This window comes from Bidens hawaiensis, unplaced genomic scaffold, assembly GCF_021521415.1.
Source record: "Bidens hawaiensis isolate Kalapana, Puna unplaced genomic scaffold, B.hawaiensis_p1.1 tig00094007_1, whole genome shotgun sequence".
In the NCBI taxonomy this organism is placed as follows: domain Eukaryota; kingdom Viridiplantae; phylum Streptophyta; class Magnoliopsida; order Asterales; family Asteraceae; genus Bidens; species Bidens hawaiensis.
The window spans coordinates 1-6,458 of record NW_027504506.1 but is presented as its reverse complement, the minus strand read 5'-3'; the positions used below and the strand labels follow the sequence as shown (position 1 = coordinate 6,458).

Genomic DNA, 6,458 nt, shown 5'->3' with positions numbered 1-6,458 from the left:
AGAACTAATAAAGAAATATTTATAAATTATTTTTAAAAAAATATTTTATAATTTTTTTTTGTTTCATCTTTCGTATATATTTATATTGATAAAAAAAACCAATCTATGTAGTGCATATGTGCAATAGTGTGTATTGCATGTATACAATAGTGTTTTATCGCATATAGTACAACACAATTGCACTTATTTAATACACCATATTGAATATATGCAAATACAACATCATCGCATGTATGCTATACACACCATTACATATATGTAATACAACACTATTGCACATTTGCACTACATCGATTTTTTTTGATATAATATAACATTGTTGCACATATACAACACAAACTATTGCGTACATGCTATACATACTATTGCACATATGTAAACAAAAAAGTCGATGTATTGCATATGTGCACTACGCCACAACAATGAGTTTTTTTTATTTATTTTAATCTTTATTTCTAGTGAACAAGAACAACATATAAGAAAGATGAAAGAAAAAAATGTTCGAATATATATTTTTTTAAAATCATTAAAAATATGTCTTTATTAGTTCTCTAGTTCTCTCTTGATCATGTTCCTACATATATATTATAAAAACTGTATAAAATTCAGGCTCACGAACCGGCTCAAAGTGAAGCTCGGGATCGTTTAAGCACGGATCGATCAAGGGTTTTCACGATCCGATCACAAGTAGATCGACTCGTTTGCACCCCTACTCGAGCGGACGTGACTCGTTTAGAGCGTACACATGCAACACCAAAGAAAGAAAGGACTGAGACTGCCAGTTGGAAAAGTAGGAGGTTAAAAGTATAATTTCTTATTAAGGATCTACAACTGATGTGTACCCTCTTCCAACACATGAGAGAGACAGAGGGACACAACAAGCGAGCAACAGGTTAATCCTGTTTCAAGTTGAAACACAGTACTTGCATAAAACACAAACCCCAGATCCAAGATACCCTTAGATCAAGTAGCAGCTTCATGCTACTTCCACTTCATTTCATTTAATTGCAAAACCCTTTTCAGTTTTACATTAAAGAAGCATAAAGTTTGCATCTTTATCACTTCTTGTGACTAGGTTGAGTTTCCTAATATAAGATGAACATTTAAGGTAAATCAACAAGAATATTGTTCTTTTGTTTGTCACATACTGAATCAAGATTTATATGACATTTGTTTAGAATGTATGCAAGCAATTAGGGGATGAAGAAGTGGACTGGGGGTGTATTAATCATAGGGCTTACATGTATTTTGCTTCTTAGTTACAGCTTCATCCAAAACAAACCACAAAACCAATCTGCATATCAGTTCTTCCATCCAGATCCCGGTTTTGGTAAACCCGCCGTCGAGCAGAAGTTGCAAACTTCTAGCCCTACTACAAGGCCGCACCTAGTTAATGTTGATGGACTTGATTATCTCTTTAACTCGACTCACACGCTTAACAACGAGGATGCAAAGCCATTGTTGGCGTGGGGGCAAATGCGTATTTTACTGTCCAGATCAGATTCTTTGCCCGAAACCGCTCAAGGAATTAAAGAAGCTGCCATTGCATGGAAAGAACTAAAATCTGAAATTGATGAAACCCGAGCCTTTAAGTTTGATGATAATAAGGTGGATAGAAACTGTAGTTTTTCGGTCAGTGCGGTGAATGTTACTACTTTGGTTTCTAGTAATGATAGTGTTATTCTTGGGATACCTTGTGGGCTTATTGAAGATTCTTCCATTACACTTATTGCTATCCCTGATGGGAACTTTCAAATAGAATTTGTCAGGTCAAAAAGCAATGACGAGGCGGGCCCACCCGTGATTTTGCAGTACACTGTGGTTCTACCTGGAAATAACTTTACAAAGGAGCCGGTTATTGTTCAAAATACATGGGCGAATGAGTTTGGATGGGGCAAAGAGGAAAGATGCCCCAGTCACGGTTCTTCGAACAATACAAAAGGTATTTAGTATTTACTATTCCAAAATGTATGTTCTATGATGAAGCTATTGGTTTTGCTTAATCATGACTCGTTCGCGGTTTATCTCAGTTGATGGATTAGTAAAGTGTAATGAGCAACTTGCTAGAAGCTCTATGGAAGAAAAATCGAATGCTTCGGATGTGAATGCTCATAATCACATGGGTTCGAACTTTCCATTTTTGGATGGAAGTTTGTTTACTTTAACAATTTGGGCGGGTGAAGAGGGATTTTATGCCAATGTTAACGGAAGACATGAAACATCTTTTGCATACAGAGAGGTAAGGTATGATGATTTCTTAGTTTTTAGAATATTAAAAAACCATCTTATTGTATACAAAATCATTGTTCTAAATGTACACCGGTGTACACCCTTCTTTTCAAACCTCCATATGATGTAAATTAATGTAAGTTTCTATATTATGTAGTCAGAATTAGTCAGACACTCAGAACATGTAATTATCGGATTAAAGCCATACAAACTTTCAAATACATTTTTGTACAGTTTGATTATCTTCTGATTCCCGGTAAGGTTCCGACGTGACACGTAAATAATCAGGTTTTGAGTTGACATATCTAACCCCTTTAATTAATACGTTGTGTTCGATTTGACCTGCTTAATTAACAGTTCGTGTTCGGGTTGACCTGTTTTAACCTCTTCTAGTTAAGCAAGTCGACGCACTAACTTGTTTATGACCTGTTTAACCCATCTTTTTTACAATTTACCGACTCAATTAACACGTTTACAACTTGGTAATCATCCGCCAATCTGTTTGACACTTGTAGATAAATGGGTTAAACAGGCTGTGTTCGGGTTCACCTGTTTAACCTCTTTTAGTTAAGTAGGTTGACCCACTAACCTGTTTATGACCCGTCTAACTCATCTTTTTACAACTACTGTATCAATTAACACATTTACAACTTGGTTATCACCAACCGGTCCGATTGACACATTTATATAAATGGGTTAAACGGGTCGTGTTCTGGTGGCATACGGTTTCAAGTGTGTTACTTTGGGTTAGGGTTGAAGATTTTGACACGAATAATATCATGGGCCGTGTTCCAGTTGAAGAATTCATCTCAACAACCCACCACATTAGTATTCGATGCCATATAATCACATTATAAATGCATACAATTTCAATAAATGTTTGTGGATGTTGGCTTACCTAGTCATATTATGCAGAAACTTGAACCATGGTTAGTTAGTGGGGTGAGAGTGAAAGGTGGTTTGCATATCATATCTGCATTGGCTACAGGCTTGCCAGTGTCTGAAGATGTTGACATGGTTAAAGACGTTGAACACCTCAAAGCTCCATTGATACCTAAAAGAAGCAATAGGCTCTTACTACTCATAGGGGTATTTTCTTCTGGAAATAATTTCAAACGGCGTATGGCTTTGAGGAGATCTTGGATGCAGTATGAGGCCGTTCGTTCCGGTGTGGTTGCTGTCCGTTTTTTTTATAGGTTTTTTTATATGTGTGAACCCTCGGGTGGGCAAAAGTGAAATTGCACTAATTTTGACGTTATTTTACTAATCTCGTGAAAATAACGTTAAAAGTGACGGACGGTTAATCAGGCATCATGTAGTGGCGTTGATAGCCGAAAGACAAGGGTACATGCACCGATCAGCCGGTGTCCCGATGATTGAGTGCTATGTGCCTTATGTCCAAGGCTTGATGCAAAACTACTATCGAGCCGGGGGTCTCACCGGAAGCAGCCTCTCTATCCTTATGGGGTAGAGGTAAGGCTGTCTACATCTTACCCTCCTCAGACCCTACTATAGCTTTGCTATTGGTGGGATATACTGAGTACGATGATGATGATGATGATGTAAGTGACACATTATTATTCTAGTGTATGTATGTATGGATAAATTGTTTTCATTTTGATTAGTTTGTTTTTGAATGTATATGTATTGCAGCATAAGAACAAGCAAGTTAACTATGAGTTGTGGAGAGAAGCTGAAGCTTATGAAGATGTTCAGTTGATGCCCTTTGTAGATTACTACAGCCTTCTGACTTTGAAGACAATTGCAATTTGCATTATGGGGGTATGTATACTAAAAGTTTACAAATTTTTTTTGTAGAGTTAATTGCGGTTTTACTATAACCATGGTCCAAAAAAATAATCATTTAACTCAAGGCCTGAAATTTAAATTCTATAACCATTTTGGTCCCTAATCCTAACGCAGTTGCGTTTTTCAGTTAAATAAGGTCATGTGCCCCTCACATCAGGGGCATTTTGGTCCTGGAATTTTTTATTTATTTGAAAAACACATTGCAAAATTTATGTATCTGTATTTATGTGATGTTAATGTGCTTTTAAACTTATGCATCATCTAGATATTTTTATTAAAAAACACACATATTTTTTTTCTATTTTTTCTTCAATCAATCCATTATATTTTTTATTTTTTGAAAATAATATATTCGATGAAAGGTATTATACTTAAATTTTGCAATCAAAGTATAAATTGTTCAAAAAATATTGTACACTATGTAAAATATTTTGCTAGTTAATTTTGCACAATACTGTAATGTGCTAATACTGCAATATTTCTTGTCATATACTAGTTAACTATATATATATTTTGCTAACACTGTAGTTTATTTGTACTATGATCTTGCGTATACTATTTATATATTTAAAATATTTTGCTATATTGCTTGTTAAATATTAACATTATTTCATTTTTTTATATTTAAAATTAAACATTTAACAAGCGTGATCGTAGTAAGTTTAGTATTTAGAAAACCTGTCAACTATTTATTAAATCATTAATTATATTGTACGTAAAGTTTTAAATGAATTACATAGTACTCTCTAATTTTCTTTGAAATCTTTATATTTGGATTACAAAATAAGAGTATTCGTTGACATCGAAATATATGTCTTATAAACATATCGTATTTGATAATATATGATGTTATATTTTGAAAAATATACATTAGTGATGTTTTACGTCGGGTTTATTTTTGAGACATAAAAGAATATATAATGGATTGAAAGAAGAAAAATAAACAAAAATATATAATGCACCTCATGTGAGGGAACCTATTTAACTGAAAAATGTAACTGGTTTAGGAGCAGGTTCCAAAATGGTTATAGAATGTAAATCTCAGACCCTGATTTGTTAAAAGATTCTTTTTTTGGACTGAGATGGTTAAAGAGTGCAAACCACAAAGTCCAAAACCGTAATTTACTCTTCTTTATATGATGATCGGCAAATTGGAATTTGATCATCCAAAGTATGCCCGTTCACTGATAATAATCTGTACAAGCAATGTGACCAATGGCAGATTATTATCTGCTAAAAGGTTATAGTTTGGATTTTTGAAATCCAAATTGCCTATTATCATTTTGTACTAATGTTTTACCGTTATTGAATCATTTCTTAGACGAAAATCTTGCCTGCAAAATACATAATGAAAACGGACGACGATGCTTTTGTGAGAGTGGATGAAATCCTTGCTAGCCTCAAGACCAAGAACCCTGATGGGCTCTTGTATGGTCTTGTATCCCTTGAATCTAAACCACAAAGGGACAAAGACAACAAATGGTATATTAGTACTGAGGTATGTTGGTGCTAACGATAATATAATTGCATCTAGATATCTTAAAAGTCATTAATGTTTATTTTTGGCTTTGTCGGGCAGGAATGGGCAGAAGATGCATACCCACCATGGGCCCACGGTCCAGGCTACGTGATCTCCCGAGATATAGCAAAGTTTATTGTCCGAGGGCATCAGGAAAGAAACTTGAAGGTAAGTTGTTTCGGTTGGTTTCTTTGGCCTTGGTCATTTCGGTAACTATAATCTATGCATGTGTTTAGCTTTTCAAACTAGAAGATGTTGCTGTGGGTATTTGGATCCAACAGTTCAAGAATCAGATTCGTGAAGTTCAATACATCAACGACGAGAGGTTTCATAACGCCGGGTGTGAGCCAAATTACATACTTGCCCATTACCAGAACCCGAGAATGGTTTAGTGTTTGTGGGAGAAGATGCAGAAAGAACATAAGCCTGATTGTTGTGATTGAGATTTTCTATTAAGTGTATTATGATACGTTATAAGTTAGGTATGATTCTGTACACTTAGTTAAGGGTTTTCACTACCGTTATAGGTTTGAGTGTGAGACAAATTTCGTGTTAACAAATTGAATGCAATGCGACCGCCTGAATGGTATTTGAGTGAATCATAGGAAGTTTACATATTTCATCTTTCATACAAAATGTCATACCCCGACTAGCAATAGCGGAAGCGTAAAACAGAAATGTAACAGACACATCTGACAATGTTTATAAAAAAAACATTAACAATCCAATTTATATCATATTACATTATTCTAACTCCGGTTAGGCTATGCGTAGTGGAGGGCTACAAATTGGGGCGAATTACGACACGTGACGTTCAGTCAGCAAGGGGTGAGAATTTGTTTTTGAGGTGTAATGGTGTAGAGCTACAAACTGGGCCCACAGTATCTTTTTTTATTATTTT

The 6,458-nt window shown here is 35.0% G+C and overlaps 1 pseudogene; it reads left to right on the top strand.

Moving 5' to 3' along the window:
* The first annotated feature begins 1,188 nt into the window (after positions 1-1,188).
* Positions 1,189-6,000, top strand: LOC143608019 (hydroxyproline O-galactosyltransferase GALT3-like; annotated as a pseudogene).
* The last annotated feature ends 458 nt before the right edge of the window (positions 6,001-6,458 follow it).